This window comes from Macrobrachium nipponense, chromosome 47, assembly GCF_015104395.2.
Source record: "Macrobrachium nipponense isolate FS-2020 chromosome 47, ASM1510439v2, whole genome shotgun sequence".
NCBI classification, from domain to species: Eukaryota; Metazoa; Arthropoda; class Malacostraca; order Decapoda; family Palaemonidae; genus Macrobrachium; species Macrobrachium nipponense.
In genome coordinates this window covers 11,490,493-11,510,432 of record NC_087222.1, presented here as the reverse complement: position 1 = coordinate 11,510,432, position 19,940 = coordinate 11,490,493, and the positions used below count along the sequence as shown (strand labels likewise).

Sequence of the window (19,940 nt, the reverse complement as noted above, 5' to 3'; positions counted from 1 at the left end):
ACTGATGGATGGGTATTTGGATATACGCATCCTTTAGGTCCACCGAAAGCAAGAAATCGTTCTCCCTCATGGAATCAAGCACTGAGCGTGCTGTTTCCATCGTGAACCGAGTCTGGCAAACGAATCGGTTCCAGGGAGAGAGATCTATCATCGGTCTCCAGCCCCTCGTAGACTTCTCCACTAGGAAGAGTCGGCTGTAGAAACCTGGCGACTGATCTCGTACAATCTCCACAGCTCGTTTGCTCAGCATGGTCTTGACTTCTTGTAGTGCTACGTCCCTAGCAGAACCGGGAATGTAAGTCTGAGGGTGGACCGGGTGTGAAGTGAGGGGTGGCCGCGACTCAAAGGGTACTAGGTATCCCTCCCGAAGGACATCCACTACCCAGGTCTTGGCTCCGTAGCACTACCAAGTTGCCCAATGGCTCACCAGGCACCCCCCCACTTCCGGCAACAGGTGAGGGGGAACGCCATCCCTAGCGTTTCCCTCTCTTCGGCTTCCGCTTGGCAGGTCTCCCACAGGAGTAGGAGGCCTGGGAGGAGGTCTGACGCTCACTCCTCAAAGCAAAAGATGAAGGCTGGGTCTTTCCTCATACAGTTGCTGGAGACTGCCCAGAAGTCTTCGAGACTGCCTGGGGAAGAGAGAGGAGGAACCCAGCAACAGTCCGTTCCGTAGACCCAGTGTCACCTCTCGACCGGCCGCTCTGGTTACCAGGTTGGCCCACAGGTTGGCCGTCTGGTGGGCGAAGTAGGAGATGGCCCTACCTCCAGATGGGCAGTCCAAGTCTTCCTCGGGAACGATACCTCCCGAGGAGGCTGTGACTCTGGATACTGTAAGGGACCACAGATCCAGCCAGGAGATGGCCTGGAAGGCTGCCATGGCAGTTGCTTCCAGGGCCGATGCCTCTTGCTGTGAGAACCAGAGGTTCTCAGCCAGCAGGTGATGGAGAGGCACCCCTAGAGTTAGCCTAGCTATCTCTGGGTCAACCTGCTTGGTCGGCAACGGATCCACTGATGGCACATAGAAACGCCGCTGGCAAGGCAGAGGAGGGGGAAGCAGCATTGTCCAACCTGCTGGGACCGAAGCGAATCCTCTTGTCCGGAGTCGAGAGCGTTCACTGGCCCAGCACACAATGTCAGCTAAGGTGGACCAGGGTAAACCCACCATCACTTTAGGTTCCTTCCTGGGACCCCAGAACGACTCCAACCTCGATGGAGGGTCGGAAGGAGCAACCACCGATCGTTGTGCTGACAAATCAGCTCAATGACCTCTGCAATGGATCTCTGTATCTCGGGGGTGATCATGTCCTGAGGTGATGGACCCTCAGATCCCTCCAGGCCGATCACCTCCCGAGACACTCTTTCTTCAGGAGGTAGAACCTCGCCAGACCCCTCGTGGTCTCCTCCAACCACTTGCGCGTATGACCTGCTAGGTCTAAGGACTGAGCCAGGATTGTAGGCTCTCGTGGCGGGACCGTGAGGAGCGGCACTCCTCACCGTCACTCCTGCTCGCCTCGCTCCTCCTGGTGTAGCCCAAGTAGGTTGAGGGGACAGGTGAGGTAGACCTGACGCTCCTACCCTGCCTACCAGCAGAGCTGGTGGGCTGGGAGGACCCGTGGTGGTGATCAAGCTGCAGGTCTGGACCAGCGGTCTCCGTGTGGAGAAGCACTGGACCGAGGACAGTAGTGTTGGCCTCGTGCGTCAGGGGAACTGCTACCAGTTGTGCAAGCCGTCCGGTCCCGGTGGGAGTGAAGGTCGGGTGACTGGTAGTATCCACTAACGTGGTGAGAGTGAGCACCGACCTCTCAATGCGCCACAGTACTGGGCAACCTCTTCCCAGCCTCAATACGTGGATGGTCTGGTGGGACCGTCACATCAACCCTGGGAACCGGGGGATCACCACGAGAGTGATCGCCAGCCTGGCAAGAGTCACCTGAGCGACCCTTGCCAGCCTTCCTCTCCGTGCTTGGGTTCTGACGGTGAGCATGCTCAACGGTCTGAACCCTGGCTGCATGGTCACTGGTAGGTGACTATACACTCGGTGACGCTCGTGAGTAAGCGGCCGAGACAGTTCCTGGTCCGGAGGTGGAACCTCTGGAGCCAGGAGCAGGGGTACCAGTGGTAGCCGGTACCCCTACGGTCCCTGTCTTCTTCTTCCCTGGGTAAGGAGAGACGGGTCCCATTCCCGAAGGAACGGGAGGACCAGCGGAAGACCCACCTGTCCCGCCAGAGCGGGACAGACCATTAGAAGTCTCTGTGCGAGACTTCTTAGTGGGGGGCGAGGCCACCTTCTTCTTCCTCGGCTGGGGGGCCTTGGAAGTCAAAGAGGAAGAGGCAGCAGAAGACGACAACGAAGACGACGACACCTTCCTCTTCTTCCTGGACTTCTTCTTCGCCAACTTCCTCAGGACAACCAACAGGTCCTCCATCCAGGACGGAGCTGGGGCAGTTGTGGTAGCAACACGGCCCAACTGCACCTGTCCGGAGGAACCTCCAGAAGGAGCAGCACTACCACGGGCAGGAACGGAGACAGCAGGAACAGCCACAGGTACCGGTGGGCAGTCAAGCGGGGAGCTCTTCGGGCACTCAAAGTCAGGGGGTGGGGCGAGGACAGCAAACCCGACCATCTCAGCGAGCGCCACACCTGCTGAAGGTCTCCACCCGTGGAGGCAGACACACCTGGGGAAGCAACAGTCGGGTTAATGGGGGGGGGGGGGTTCTCATTCGCTAAAAGGGGGAAAGATCCCACCCTGAATGGATCGAAGACCCCGAGTACAACTCCAGGTAAGGGTGTCGAGTTCCTTCCTCTGTGCTCGACAGGTCGAGCGAAGAGGCGGAACAGGACACATCCCCCGAGGGGGAGAGAGCCATACGTGGGAGCTGGCTAGGAGGGAGGAAGGAAGACGATGTGTCTGTTACCAGAGGTGTCGAGGGAGAGCTTTCCGACGACACCTTGGCAACTTTACGTGGTTTCCTCCTCTTCTCATAGTGCTCCCACTGCTCCTCCGACCAGGAGATACAAAAATCACAAGGTATGGCCCGAGAGCATTCACGCCCTCGGCACTGCATACACAAAAAATGAGGGTCCACAGCATCGCTGGACCTGAATACCCTACACTTACGGCCTCCCACTCCAGGGCACACTCTCCGGTTGGATGGGGGGCGAGGGGGCTTCTCCACTTCGTGGGCTTGCATGTCTCCAGCTATGCAAATCCACAAATAATAACAAAAAGAATAAACAAAGTACTTTCAAGCACACTAAAGTAATACTCCCAAGAAAAAATGCAGAAGTAAGTAGCTCAATGAATCTCACGACAGTCGAAGGCAAAGTGGTATGTTTACCTCTAGTCGGGCAGGACTTGCGACCATCGGACAAGCACAATTACTACCGAACTACCTTGTAGTAAATCTTATTAACGGGTCCGCTGGCGCTGAATAGTAATTCCTTATGTAAAGGACCGTGGGTTTGTATTACGTGTCGGAACAAATCAAAAGTAGGTTCTTAATGTCTATGTGAAGTAAACAAAATTACAGAGGTACAAAATTATGTGCAAGCAAGGAAAACAGAATGGTGCCGTACTGGCGAAATGTTTCTGCCAGACGGGCGAGATTTTGTCATTACATATCGTACATGATATACATGATACATAGGGAGGTATATAAATGGACATGAAATATAAGAATGCAATACATATACGTAAACATTCATATATCGTACTGAATGTTTCTTTCATTTACCTACACCTCCTTCCCCCTTCACACTCGTAGTACACTCTCAAGCAGACTCTTTCTCTCTGAGCCTTTGAGAACGGTGTGGGGACAATGGGTGAATATCAACAAAGGACAGCTTTTCCTGGTCCAAGCAAGGGGCCACAGGGGAAAGAGGGGATGGGTCAATGCTAGGGGGTGGCACTGGCTGAAGGAAACAACAGTTTTGCCACCAGACACGACCAATAGGGAGATGAATTTCATAATCCCTTAACCTACTGAAACTCGTGACTACCCCGACCTTCTTCCAGTAGCGAGATGTCGGGTCTTGGATCCGTACTGGATCCGTACATGCTATCCAATAGTCAACCTGGGTAGGGGGCTGGCATGCTGATCGCACTGGGTCTTAACCTGCTCAGCACGGGCAGCAGCACAGGAGACAGCACGGTGTTCACAGTCCTGTCTTGACCTGCCACTCCTCTGAAAAGGATGCATGACCTAAGAGGTCAACCATACAGGATTTGGGCGGGGAAGTGGCCTGTGAAATGTTGCCAGAGGGTACCGTTGTCAGGATGAGATGTGTGATTGACTTCACGGTGGCTTCGGCATGACCATTCGATTGTGGATAATATGGGAAGGTTACCACATGTCGGACTCCCCATCGCTCCATGAAGTCCCAGAACTCGTTACTGGTGAACAGTTGTCCTCCACCAGTCCTGAGACGGAGAGGCTCACCAACTTCCTGGAAGTAGCAGCAGATCCTGATTGTATTAGGAACAGTAGTATCACCTTTGCATGGGACAACAACAGGCCATCCTGAGAGTTGGTCAAGTATGACAAGAAAGGCTTTTCCAGTGACAGTAAATAAATCTGCTGAAACAAACTCAAAGGGCCTCGTGGGGTTGTCGTCATGCATTAATGGTTCCTACTTCTGGGTTGGCTGCAATACCTGGCATGACTCACAAGCTACAATTGTGTTGACAATGTCAGAGTTGATACCAAGCCAGAAGACAGCCTGTCTTGCCCAGCACTTATGATTCCATGCTCTGATGACTATCATGTAGGTGGGACAACATGCGGCCGTGGAGGGCGGCAGGAACTATAACTCTTGCTCCATACAAAATGAGGTCACCGTCAGCGTAGAGCTTGTCCCATATCTTCCAGTATGGGAGTAAGGAGTTATGCAGATCATATCTGTTGGAGGGGAATCCTGAGGTGACATAGTCGAGTAGGTGGGTGTAGACAGGGTCTTCTCTTGCTGTGTCTCGTAGATCATGAGGAGTCCTTATGTATCTTGAGCTGTAGACTTTCCTGAAGAGGTGGACAGTGTACATAGCCATGTCTGTTTGGAGATGGGTAGCAGAAGGGGCACCTGTGATTTTGTCCTCTGGTGCAGAGTGGCTAACTGGGGCTCCAGACACAGCATCAGGAATGTTCAGAGACTTGCCAGCATACCACACAGCTGTGAACAAATGGGACAAAATTTTCTCCTTATGACCCTAGAGGCGAGGATTCTCGATGTCACTGATACTTGTAACCACTTTTGTGGATGGTTGGGTGGGTCAGCACATCTTTAGCCTAATTTTCTCAAGTAAAAAAATTAATGAAACACATATGGCAGTGCACAGTACTTCTGAAAATTAGACAAAGTTTGAAACATTAGTGCCCTAGTGGCATGGAAATCCATATGTTGGTTTAAAAGGGGTTCATGAAAAACAATGAAATGCGTAATAGGCTGTGTAATCATATCCTTTCACCTGTTACTGCCTACCAGGTGGATGGGCGGAGCTTCATGACGTCATATTACGTAAGTCTACGTCACATATGGTTTTGGAATCCTCTTTTGTGATTTTCTCAGTTCTGGAATCGGCAAGTTCATTTTACTCTATAAATACCAAAACTATCGAACTTAGGTACTAAATAATATTTGCAAAAATTGAATAGGGTTATAAAATAGACACTTGCCACCTTCCACCTTTATCCAATGCTTTGCTAAAAAGTTATTGCCGAAAAACAGCCTTCCATCGGCTCTGAATCCCTTAGTAAATGTTGGAGACAATAAAAGGCTAATACAACTTCCAGGTTTGTTTTATTGTCAGCCCCTCTCTCCCCTTGCTAGAGAGAGGGGGAGGACTAGCATCTAATAATCTACTCTAGATTATGAAAAGGGCAAGTGACTTCCAGGGGCTGATACTGGTACCATGGGGATCCGTGTAACCCGGTCTATGGAATCCAGTGAAGCAGTAGAAGGAACTTTTCCGGCCAGGGAAGGTAACTTCCTTTGATCAGTACCAGTAACATAGGGGCCTGAGGAACCCCGTGCAATGGTTCCCATTCCTGTAGACACATCAGGAGAGCAAACGAGAGATCCCTTAACCTTTTCCATGGAAGACAGATGACCATTACAAGACCTATGGGCATTCATACAGCTGGAAAAAACAGCTTCTTCCTCCCCTTGATTCCACTGATAAGAAGGGGAGGAGGTGTAGGCACACGAAGATGAAGATGATGAAGTTACTCTGTGACTCCTTCTCTTTTCAAAGGGAGTGGAGAAGGACCATCCCCAAGGGAAAGAATTCATAGGCACACATCATAGGAACCAATGCTGTGTGAGAGATCAAGCCCTCCAAGGAAGGCTCCCACAGGGGGCCTATGGAGAGCCACAACTCCCCAAAGCTCCTCAGGCTCCACCACACCTGCAAGACAAGTCGGGTTAATAGGAGCACTCCCTCTTCACCCTGAGGGGGAATTTTCCCCCTCAAAGTCGTACTGGGTCATAGACCACCACGCCAGCTCTCTACCAACAAGGCAATAGGAGACAGTGAAGGGGAGACAGCTCCCTTAGGAGCGGCAACAACAGGACACAGTTTGGCTGAGGGCAAGAAAAATCAGAGAGAAACCTTGGCATCACTGGAGGTGTGTTGCAATCTGAAGATGCCAGAGAAGCCCTCTTCTCTCTCTCTCCCTCTTCCTTTCCCAAGCAAACTGCACCCTTTGTTCTGATGGCCAAACACAACACTTGGAACAAGGGCTAGATTCACTACACACATTTTTCTGCACAGAGTGCAGGGGTATGAAGATCTATCTCAAGGAAGAAAGGAAGTGATGCAAGGTCTGCCGTTGCCTACCTCATGTCACACAGCTTTCTCTCCCTTGGCTCAGATAAGTCATGGGTTTGCATTATATCAGTATACGCAAAACAACAACAACGCTCATGTATCACAATATCACAACAAAAATAGAAAATATGGTACGTCAAATGGCCATTCAGGCAGAGGAGACATTTACACTCGACGACAGCTGAAAGTAAAGTGAGTTTGTACCGACTGGTGGGAGGGGCCCCCATCCCTACCGTTGGTAGCTAACTATAGTGTCTTGTTTATAAGTTAGAAAACCATTACCAGCTCACACTGTATGTAAATATACCAAATGTAAAGACCAAAGGTTTTTGTATTTGTCGGTCAAAACAAATCGGCATTATTGTCACTGATAGTTATTATTCTGGACGTTACAAACCATATTTTCACCTACAACAAAAACATTAGGAAAGGATCAACTGTTCATAAGTTGGGGACGCCTGTCCTTCCATTATAACAGACAAAGGTTCATAACCTTATTAGGAACACAATACGATTTGTTTTTTCACTTCTGAGCCAAGAGAGCTTAACCTAAACAGCGGAAACATTCTAACCACACAGAAAAGTTAACACCCTTGAAACCATAAATGAATAACAGAAACTCAAATAACATTTTGTTTTTTACAAAATTATTTCTAATTACTTACAGAGGCAATAAAATGATACCAAGTTTAACAAAGTCTCAAACAAGGACCAAAAAATAAAGTTCCTTTCGGACCAAACTTAAAAATTGGACCTGTAACCTTAATTCCAAGGAACTCTCACCAATCTGCATTTGGTAAACTTCACAAAAAAATTAAACTGCCAAAAGATAAAGAAAAATGATCATTATAAATACAAAAATAGGAAGTTGCACTCATACATTGGTACATAATCTTCTAAATACTTACAGAGCAAAAAAAAAAATACAAATCTTAACAAGTTTCCAACAAGACAAAAAATAGTTCCTTTCGACAATTATGGGACTGTAACTTTAATTTCCAAGGACTCACCAAGTGCATTTGGTGCTTACAAATATCAAGATAAAGAAATGATCATTATAAATACAGGAAGTGCACTGGGGATACATGGTACCACAGGTATTAATGTTTTCCTCAGTAACAAACAATATACAATGTCATGGAGGCTGAAGCAAGCAGCATACAGATTTTTTTCCATCAAAAATCATAATTTAAGTCCAAACCCCTTGTCATGTTCGAGTCTTGCTTCTGGCAAATATTGTCTGAGATAGGCTAAGTTCATATCTGCCTAGGCTAATTTTGGAATCAAAACACTACTATTGGTTAAGCTAGCCTTGGGCCAATTTAGCCTATGATTTTCTAATTTTAGATCAATTTGGATCATAATGATATTTTTGTAAGTCTGTAAAAATGCATAAATATGGCACAGTGTTATACTAACCTGCAAATCATCAATATTACCAATAATTCAAGTATAGAAAAGATTATTTAGTATGATTCATGTAAATTTCTTTATTGGGTTCCCTATGTTACTCTGATGTTCTAATTATTGTACATTCTTCATGTTATAATAAAGGTTTGTATAATAATATAATAGGGTTTCATAAATCCTTTTCACAAACCTCACAATCCTTGCTACGTATAATAATGGGTGCTGATGAAAATGAAGATAGGTAATGTTTACTTTCAGGCAAATTCTATGACTGAAAGTCAGAGTTACAGAAGTACCAAAAACAAAATATAATAATAATAATAATAATAATAATAATAATAATAATAATAATAATAATAATAATAATAATAATAATAATAATAATAATAATAATAATAACTGCAGAGGATGAATGCGGGTACCAACTCAAGAAAGGAGGCAACACAATCAACCATCTTGATTTCATGGACAACATCAAGATGTATGGTGAGAGCATCAAGGAAATAGATACCCTAATCCAGACTGTAGATTGATTGCATCTGGGGGACAACAGGATAATGACGGATTGTATCTGGGGACATCAGATGGATTCTGAATAATATAGTGCCTCGGTCAACAAACAAACAGGCCAAAGTCACAAGGACTGAAGGGATACAGCGACCAGATGGGAATAGCTTCAAACACATAGATGCGATTATACAAATACCTGGGAATAATAGAAGGAGAGGATATAAAAACACCAAGAGATGTAAGACACGATCATGAAAGAATATTTGCAGACTTAAGTCAAAATTCAACACCGGAAATATGATGAAAGCTATAAAACACATGGGCAGTGCCAGTAATCGGATACAGCGCAGGATAATGGAGTGGACGTAGGCTGAACTTTGGGGCCCAGACCAGAAAACCCCCAATGTTTTTTAAGTAAATTGTAATTTTCCCTAACTATACGAACCTGAGATCCTTTACATAAGGAATTAACTTTCAGGTGAGGCTGGAAATCAGCTGTAGAAGAATATGGTAGTTAGGCAGTAACTGCTTGTCGATAGTCGGGAGTCCCACCCGACTGGTCGTAAACATTCCACTTTCTTTAGGCCAGGAACAGATTGAAGGGGTGACATGAAGTGGTATAAATATAAAGGACCTCAGGTTTGCATAGTTAGGAAAAAATACAATTTACTTTCAAAAACTGTGATTTGTTCCTACATATTATACAAACCCAAACCCTCGGTCCTTTACATATGGAAAACTCAAGGACTCAATGATTGGAGGGAGGAATGTGATAGTCATGTGGACAGACTGGTGTTCGCCCAACCAAGGTTCCCATCCTGGTTGTAAGAGTGAGGGGGGGAGGGAACCTGGCCTCTGTCCAATTGATCAGAGCATGGGAACTGCATGACCAATGACAAGACCTCTGGAACCAATTCATAAGAGGGCGACAAGTGTAGCCTCTTATGAAATGCAAACAAGAATCTTATAGTCAGAAGCAAAAAGACAAATATACAAATATTGGGTTTGTCTTATGCCAAGGTCCTCTTCCCCACTTGTTAGGGAAGGGACAGATAAAAGCTTCTATATCCTTGTGAAAGGATATAGAATGGAGCTCTGTAATATAGCTTACCTGCATCAGCCACCCATTCCAGCGTGTGATGACCGCGAATCTCTGCCCACAGGGAGAGAGAAGAATGAAAAGGAGGAAGAGAAGCCAGTCACTCTCTCATTCACACCTATATTCACACTGTTACTCGAGGCGAGATACAACCTTGACCAGTTAGAGGAGCTGGGTAAGCTACACAACTTGTTGAGCAGCATTCACAGGTCCCGAGGAAAAGGTATCAAACGACCTATGGGCTATATCCGAAGGTAGAAGGAAGTGACGATGGTCGGTGGTTGGCCCAAACCAAATTGCCTTCAATACCTGTGGAAGTGAAAGGTTCTTGCGGAACGCCAAGGGTAGGACCAATACCTCTGACTTCATGCGGCTCTCAGGCGAAAGGTTACCACGGCCGTCATCTTCTCCTTTTGAGGAGGAGGTACTCTTTCCTGATCACCGCACGAAGCCAAAAGGAAATAGTGTTCTTGGGACATTCTTCTTTCCTGGTCACCCCCGTGCTAACAAAGACGTTTAAACACTCTGGCCGGAGATGCCGAGTTCTCTTCAGATAGCGCTGTAACACTATAACGGGACAAAGTAACATCTCGTCTGGATCATTACCACAGAAGTTCTCTGGGGAGGGGATCATAAAGGGACAGATGGATTCTGAGTCTTCGCTACAAAATCTGAGACGAAATTGAACATAACAGATCCCCATCCCCTTGAGTGTTTAACATCATAAGAGACCATGAAGCTTACCTACTCTCTTCGCAGTTGCCAAGGCCAGCAAAAAGATGGTCTTGAGGATCAGATGCCTGTCTGACTACTCTCGTAGAGGCTCGTAAGTTTCATGAGTCAGACTCCTTAAGACGAGAGCCACATCCCACTCAGGGGGTCTGAGTTCCTGTGGGTGGCCAAGACCTCTCGAAGCCCCTCATAAGGAGAGAGATCTCCATGGAAGTAGAAATATCTACTCCTCGCAGTTCAGGACTAGGGCCAAGGCCAGACCTATAGCTTTTAACTGAGGACAGAGAGGAGCTTCTTTTGGCAAAGGAAGGCAGACTAAGAAATCCACAATCTGTTGAAGAAGATGGCCCACTTTCCCTGGTATACTGCTGCAGAGGACTGTCTGAGGTATCCTGCCATCTCTCTTGATGTTTGGCAAGCAAAGCCTCTTGCTTGCAAGAGATGGTGGATAACCACTAGCTGTGAAGTCATGCTCTATGTGTGGCTGACATAAAAGGTTGTGCCATGGGGATATCTCTCACGGTGCCTCGGAGAGAAAAGCCAACAGATCAGGGCCATTAGGGAGCCACCAGAATCATCTAAAGATTCTTTGAGCTGATCACCTTCAAAATCAGGCAGAACGGGAGAATGGCGTAAATGTCAAGATTGTTCCACATGTTGGAAAGTGTCCTCTGCAGTTGCCCATGGGTCCAGCACTATGGAGAAGAAACCAGAAGTTTCCTGTTGTAGCCAGGTGGTGAACAAGTCTACTATTGGATGCCCCCATAGGTTGAACAACTTTTCTGCCAAGTCAGTGTGGAGGAGGGACCATTCTGTCCATACCACCTGATTTCTGGCGGGATACTGAGCTTGTATGCCACTGTACATTTCTCTTGCCCGAGTGTGCGTGTAGCCCATTTGTGCACCTGCACTGTCAACTGATTGCAGGGAGAGGGACACTGGGCCCCCCATGCTTGTTAACATAAGCCCACTACAGTGGTGTTGTTGTTCATCAACACCACAGTGTCCCATCACTCAATCCCGAAATTCTTGGAGGGTTTGAGTTTCAGAATGTTAATGTGAAGGTGCCTGTTGTGTCAATCCCACACTACTGCAGTCTGTAACTCCTCCAGGTGTGCGCCCTTACCTTCGATCGAAGCGTCTGAGAACAGAAGCATGTCTAGAGGGTGAGTGTGCAACTCCACTCCTATTAAGAGGTTCCTGTCATCTAGCCACCAGGCTAAATCCTTCCTCACCTCCTCTGTTAGAAGAATAGGAAATACTGAGGATCTTCAGCCTGTGACTAACACTCTTTAGTCTCCATTGCAGAGACTGCAGAAGAAGACACCCGTGAGAGACTAACTTCTCCATTGATGACAGATGACCGATCACAAACCTGCCAAAGCTGAGCTGGCTGCTCCTGCTGGGATAGAAACAGTTTGAGCTGTGTTCCTGAACTTGCTGATTCTTGAGTCTGCAGGGAAGACTCATGCTGCAGTTGTATCAATCAGATGCCCTTTGCTTGGGAACGAGTTTCTCACTTCTCAAAAAATTTATCGCAATCCCAAGATAGTGACAAAAGTCGAGGAGGCAATCTGAAGCAACTGCGAGAGTGAGCTCGCCAGGACTGTCACCTCGAGGATAAGGCAAAGGTACTTCCTGGAGGATTGATGAATAGGTATCTGCAAATATGCATCCTTCAGATCCACCAAAGGCATGAAGTCGTTCTCCCTGAAATGGGGCAAGCAGTGAGCATGCTGTCTCCATCGTGAACCGAGTCTTGAGAACAAATCGGTTTAAAGGAGAGAGATCTATCACTGGTCTCCAGCCCCCCTTCAGACAAGGCCTGGGTTCCTTCTTAGAACTCCGGAATGACTCCAACTGTGAAGGGTGGTCAGAGAAAGCTACCGTGGATCCTTACCCTATGGTCACTGTGCTAAAGAATCAGCGTGATAAACCTCTCAAATATCCTAAAATAAAATCTCAGGAGTGTCTGCATCCTGTGGGGAAGGACTGTCAAGTCCTTTTTGGATGTGTCCCTCCCTCGATCCCCATCCTTCAGAAGGAAGAGACCCCCTATGACCCTCTCTTGAGTGTACAACCTCTCTGGTCCTGAGACCATGCCAGGAATATAAAATCGTGGCTGAGCCCTGGGGAGAATACTCTCCAGGATTTCCCCTGGTCCGGATCACCCCCTCCCCCCGGTGTATCCTGAGGAAGTTGAAGGGACAGGTGAGGAAGCTCGGATGCTTCCACTCACCCTGCTAGCAGAACTAATGACAGAGCAGGCCGAGATCAATCACCAACCTGCAGTGGTGATCAAGTTGCAGGTCTAGAAGAGAGCACTCCCTATGGGGAAACGCTCCCCAAAGGACCGGAACCACACACACACATCAGGAGAAAAGCTATGCGACACCTGGACCATGACCGAGGATTGGGAGAGGAATAGGGTCCACCCACATGATGAGAGCAAATACCATCCTCACGACGTGTCCCAGTCCTCGCAGAGGTCAGAACTTCTTGAGAGGACTGAACGGGGGACCTCCTACTAGTCTCGCCTCCTGCACAATTAAGCAAAACCATCATGTACGCCCTGAGAGATGAGCAATTGCTGTGCATGCAATCATCAGCAAGGCATGAGTCATGTGAGCGACTCATCACTTCCCTCCACACCATGCCTGACTCGTGAAGGCAAGTGGACTCAGCATTACTGACTCTGGCTGCACACTCATCGGTAGATTTGTGTGCACTTGGGGAAACTGGCAAACAAGAAGGTGAGATGGTACTAGCCCTAGAGGCAGAACCAGGCAGAACCTCTAGGAATGGAAGTAGAAGTTTGAGGCCCACCTGTCTCTACAGAACGGCAAGACAGACCCTTAAAAGTCCCAGATCAAGAGATCAGACTTCTTGGGGTTGGGGGTAGGGGGCAGAGACAACCTTCTTCCTCCTCAACTAGGGAGCCTTAGAAGATAAAGTGAAGGGGGCGGCAGACGACGAGGAAGATGACGACATCTTACGCTTCTGCTTGGACTTCTTCATCAGCTTCCTCAGCGCTGCAGTCAGATCCCCCATCCAAGGTGCCATTGAAGTGGCTGCTGAAGCAGCAGGCTCCAGAGCAGCCGGGACAGAGGATGCCTAAACCACAGCAGCTCTCACACGATCAGGGACTGATAAAGCAGCAGGCACATGCATGGAGACAGGTGGAAGGTCTAGAGGACATGCTCTCTGGGGACAATCATAAGTCGCTGGCACGGAATATACAACTACCGAAGGTGCTACAGTGGTCACATGCTGGGTGTATACCAGATAAGGAGGTGCATGAGCCCTTGGAGAGAAGGGACACCAGGCAACCCCACCTTCAGCCAAGCCTGCTACAAATCCCCAATCACGGAGGCAGCCACACCTCAGAGAGCAAAAGTTGAGTTAGTAAGAGGAGGGTCCTACTAGCCCCAAGAAGAAAATATCCATACCGGAGCGAGCAGAAGCCGCTGAGTGCAACTTCGAGTTGGCGTGCTCCCCCACTCATCTACACTTGACAAATCAAATGAAAGAAGCAGAGGGAGACATTTTCCCCCAAAGGGGAAAAAAACAAGATAAAGAAGCTTACGAGGTGGGAAGAAGACGAAGGATTAGTTACCAACAGAGTCATCGAAGGTGTGTAACCCTCCGACGAAGACTTCACCCAAGATCTTTTCCTCCCCTCATACCTCCCCACTGCTCTGCCAACCAAGAGACACAAGTATCTCTGGATTATTAGCTGAACACTCACGCCCTTAGCACTTCTTCACACAAAGGGCGTGAAGGTTCACTTCAATTTTGGAGCAGAAGCTACCAATATTCCGCCCCCCTCTCCACCCCAGGACAAATACTCTGAGATAATGGGGGGGGGGGCGATTGAGGTTATGTGACTCCTGGGTTTGCATGTTGCAAAAAATGCAACAAATCAAAACACACACAACAAACAAAAAGCGAATAAGATAGATCTCACAAAGTACTGATAACTTCAAACAACAACAATGGGCAGAGAGCGAAAGGCCGTCTGATCACCATGGTGGCCGAAAGCAAAGTGGGAATGTTTCCTTCCAATTAGGTGTGGACTCCTCCCGACTACTGGACAAGCAATTACTGCCTAACTACCTTGTTGTTATTCTTCTACGACCGATTTCCAGCCTACTACAATGAAAGTAATTCCAACCGTAAAGGACCGAGGGTTTGTATTATGAGTAAGAACAAATAAAGATACCCATCGGGAAAATCATAATTAACGGCTAGTCAGCAAGAACTCACAAAAATACATCTTCATCAGTGGAGGAACAGCCGGAAGCAAACTGGAGTGTTTACTCCGGGCAGGAGGGCCTACAGATGGTAGTTACTGCCTAAACACCTTGTTCAAGAATTTAACAGGTGTATTCTAGCCAACACTAAAAGTGATTCCTTATGTGTACAGGACTGAAGCTTTGTATATTGTGTAGTAACAAAAGTGGGTTTGTATATTAATTATCAAAGTCAATTAATTTATCAATATCAAACACAAGTATATAAATATATTCATTCAAAATAACAAAAGAAAAGACCCCACTTGGAAAATTGTGATTAACGGCTAGTCAGCATGAGCTCACAAACATACGTCTTTATTGGAAGACGGCCAATAGCAAAGTGGGAGTGTTTACATCTGGGCAGGTGGGGCTACCCACCGACCAGACAGTAGTATACCTAACCACCTTGTTCAAGAATTTAACGGCCGTATTCCAGCCTATGCTGAAAGTAATTCCTAATGTAAAGGACCGAGGGTTTGTATATCGTGTAGGAACAATTGGAGAGCTCACATGTACGTAGTTGAAGATACAATAATTCGTACTTACAATAATCCGACTTTATGATGGCGTTAACCTCATCATAAAGTCAGATTAATACTGATATGACAATATTTAGAAAAATATCTCTAAATTTGCGCGCAGTGTTGCAGGCAGCAGCATACAATCAGGCAGTGAGAGAGACCAAATTACATTAGCTTAACTTCTTTACCTCCCATATCTTTATCCCATCTTCTAGTCAAATAGGTTCAAAAAAGTATAAGAGAATGATAAAAGTAGTTTTAACATCATACTCGTTGCCTAAATGTGTACAGCCATGAATACAACTACTATCCGACTTACAACCTGCTCGACATACGACCACCCGTACTTACAACCTTACTTCAGACAGTTGACCATTGAGTTACTTGGCACTGCGCCATCTCATGAGAACTCTCATCACTCAGGCATGAGAACTCTCATCACTCAGGCAGCGTCAGTTTGAGTTACCCTGCCCTATCTGCAGCATCATTTGGTATTACTGTAGACTGAATTGCAAACCAATTTACATAAGAATCGACTCCTGACATGCATGCAAGAAACCTAACCCCAGTTGTAACTCAATGCCTGATTGTACGTAATATATAACTATTACATAAATGATTAAAATGTATTAGTAGAAGTACCAAACTATGGTAAAAAGATTGAAATAATGATTGTACATTACATTACAGTACTAAGTAGGCACTTTTATATAGCAAAGGTTTGATAGTATACCCATACCCACGTATGTTGGCCACTTTCTAATTCAAGGTTAGACTTACATCCATTTCTGACGTTACAACCAATGGGTCGGAACCAAAACTTGGTTGTAAGTAGGATAGTACTTGTAACTGAACGAGAAACTACTTCATTGATAAGTACAACTGAATCGGATAACAACATCTGTTTTGCTTGTATATCAACCACCGTATGATAGACAACAATCACCACAGTTGTTATAAATGAAGTTATGTAGAATAGGACTGATATATTTCTACGTAATAACTTTATTCGCTATGGATAAACAATCAGAAAGGTAATATACTGTTAAATCTAAACTGCAAGTTGTAGCTGAAGCTGAGAAAACAATGTTCAAGCTGCTAATGACAATTATTGTGCATCAGCAACAAAGATAAAACTACTGTAAACTTACTACCTGCCATGAAAAAACACATTTTAATGTTGTTCTCACGCCGATAAAAGATAAGGTACATAAAGTCTTATCACAATTATAAATCAAGGGAAAATAGTGAACAGAATCAAATGTTTTACACAATAAACATGCCCCAAAACACAATTTATTGAAAAAAAAAAAAATTTAGTTCACAAGACGTATTCAAACCCATACTTCGACTTAAAAATACGTTGTGAAACAAAAAAATTACCTTGTTCCATATAAGTAAAGTATCTAGATATTCATTTATGCTAACTAGAAGCAAGAAAAAAATTCGCTCAGATCCGAGTTAAGTATGGTAAAATAAAATCGTATTCACCATCAGTTGATTTTCAATCCAAAAACAATGACCGCTATGTTAGTATTTTTATACTACAAGAATAACTATGAGAATACATACAGTATTATTGGATACAGTGAAGTACTATATATCTTTTAAAAAGATTCAAGTAAAAGATGCATATGCCTTACAATTGTATTTTTAATTATATGTAAGCCATCAGCAGCCTTTCACTGTTCAATTATGACAATGTCGGACCGAATCTGATTTGCGTTTCGTGTTCAATTTCTTTTTATGCTGAATCATCATATGATCAGATTCTCTTTTCATATTAAATTTCTTTTTATACTGAATCATCATATGATCAGAATGTATGAACGTCCAGAATTAGCTAATAATAATTACTTTATTGTACTTGTAGTATATAGTATACTGTAGACTGGGCTACTGTATATGTATACAATATACCATAGTATATGCTAGGCAAACTCTTTGTTAATGTTATTCAATTTCTCTTTGCACTGAATTTATCATTAAGTCAATCTGCATTGAACGTAGAGAAGTATACCACCATATGTATAGAGTATACTGTGTAGTGTAGGCTAGGCTACCATATAGGGTAAACAACTGACTGGACTAGCCGAACCACTGACTACCGCGTTTCAAACCACCCTCCAAAAATAGTACTTTAACACGTCCTGACACCGGAGATGGTCATCAGTCATGAGTTGTTGGTGGTGAGAGGAGGAGCTCAATACCTCTACTCTCCTTTCGAAGTAAGTATTTTCTCCAAAGTTAGAAATTAAGGCCATATTTTAAGATTAAACAGAGGGCAGGAAAATAATGAAAAGTCTGGCATACACAGTGCACACTACCTCCATGACGCTTTCAAAATTTTTACTTACAACTCGCAATATTTAGAAGATTGATGCCATCTTGATGGTTGCGGAGTCACTTGTGTCAATAAACTTCCCATTCCTATGCTAAATCCGCACACCACTCGTACCCACAGATTCTGGGGCACTTTCTTCACAAAAATCGTAAAGAACGACTTCCAACCACTACTTTTTTTAAGGATACTACGATTTTTGGCAGAAGAAGAAGCGTACACTAGATAATTATTTAAATAAATATAGTAAATGGCAGTAGAAGGTCATGAATTGCATAAATATTTTTTACATACTTCATGATTATTATTTGAAAATATTCGATGTTGAAAAAGTAACAAATTCCTGACTCAAATATCAATAGTTTTGCTTGTGAATAGTACTGACGGCGTTCTTCACACTCTTCAATTGTTTATCTGTGTTGCCAATTGGTATGTTTACCCTCCAAACTGGGGAAGACTTACACAAAACCGGGGAAATAAATTACATTAGCATATCTATTTGTAGTATATATACATATTAGAAGCAATTTTTATAACATTATTGCAATACTATGACAACTAGAATTTATGGAAACATTTGTAAATGCATCGGCGTATTCAAAGCTCACTAGATTGGTAACGATGAGTCATTTCGATGTTGTCTGCTTGTATGTACTTCAGAAATTTTTTGGGGTTAATTAATTTGGTTTTTTTTTTGCAAAACAAAAAAGGGATAATAGACATGAATTAAATAACATTTTGAAATAACAAAGTAAAGCTAAACTAAATAATGAGTAAAGTAAACAATTAAGGGAATAAAGCTTTGCACCTCATAAATCGTGTACTCGTGCGTTGCCTGCAACTATGTTTGTGGAGTGAGCGCTTAGGAACCAGGAACAGCAACGTAGTTCAAGTGCAATTTGGAGTGAATTAAGACTAAAACATGTATAATTACAATCAAATAAGCACTGTGGAGTTTCAGTTGTAATGGTAGTAAGGATAAAAGCAACAATTACAAAGTAAAGATTAATTTCAGTTCAAACCATGACCCAGGGAATAAGAAGTTTCATACTTTCACTGATATAGGCAACAAAATGTTGTTTTATTGTGATGATTACAACTGCAATCTTGGGTAAGATCAATAAACGTTACATATATATATGCTAACATTGTTCAAATGAGTGCTGAGAAAGCTGGGAGAGATGGCTGGATGGCTGTGGTTATGAACGGCACGTCATGCAGTTGCCGCCATATTGGATTTCAAAACTGCCTTGTAAACATATTTACAAAAGACTTCACGTGCTTATTTTAGTTTGTATGGCGCTTTCATATATCACATTATGTTGACGCAACTTCAATCTTTTGAATGGTATGCTTAAAGATGTAATTGTATTCTTGTTTCACCAATTAAATATAGAGTGAATAAGGCTGAGCCACGTGATGAGATGCTCACTACAGTGTTTCCCCGTAAGTAAGGAAGGTACTGATTACCCGTGTAGGTTAGGCTACATTTGAGATGCCATTTTTCCAACAATCGATGGGTTGCATGGAGAATACTTGTAAAAAGAAACAACAAAAAACTGGTGAAAGCCACAATTTACACCAGTCATTTTGTAGCATAAATCCTCGTCTACTCTCGTCTTTTAACCAATTGAAAAAGTAAACTAGGACATAGGGCTATATAGGGTTATAGATTAAATTGCCGTACCTAAACTTTCTGTGAAATCATTAATAAATCATACAGTATCACTGAACCAGACACTCTCAGCATAAAGTAGGCCAAGATACAGGATACAGGCATCCTGCAGCCTACAGTAATGAGATCCTACAGAAACTTAGGTATAGCCTAATCTTAACATTAGCCTTTGAGTGAATCTTTGAGATATCATCATAAAACACAGTCATTCATTTCATTTAGGCAGTCTTAGGTTAAGACCCCATAGAAGGCTAAGGTCTTTAGGGTAACCTAGGAGTATTAACATGACTCTAGAAGTTAGTGATGCAACCTATAAACATCTATAACTCACCGAAGCAAAGGTCGTCCATCTCATACTTACTTACTTATGATTGATTGATTGATTGACACTCTAGTTCTACGCCCAAGACACCACTTGCACACTTCATTCCTGACTCTCACGGTCCTTTTAGACCCACACTATTACATTATTTATCAGTTATATTTGCAATTTATCAACTACTACGCTTAATTATGAATTGTCTCGATGATTA

At 44.5% G+C, this 19,940-nt stretch overlaps 1 long non-coding RNA gene across 1 annotated transcript in view; it reads right to left on the bottom strand.

Annotated features, from left to right (window-relative positions):
• The window catches only part of LOC135204716 (uncharacterized), a 435,779-nt gene that overhangs the window by 415,755 nt on the left and 84 nt on the right, over positions 1-19,940 (bottom strand). The window contains exon 1 of the long non-coding RNA XR_010312309.1: positions 19,769-19,940. This exon is cut by the window's right edge and continues 84 nt beyond it. This is a non-coding gene — a long non-coding RNA (uncharacterized LOC135204716). The remainder of the gene's footprint in view (positions 1-19,768) is intronic.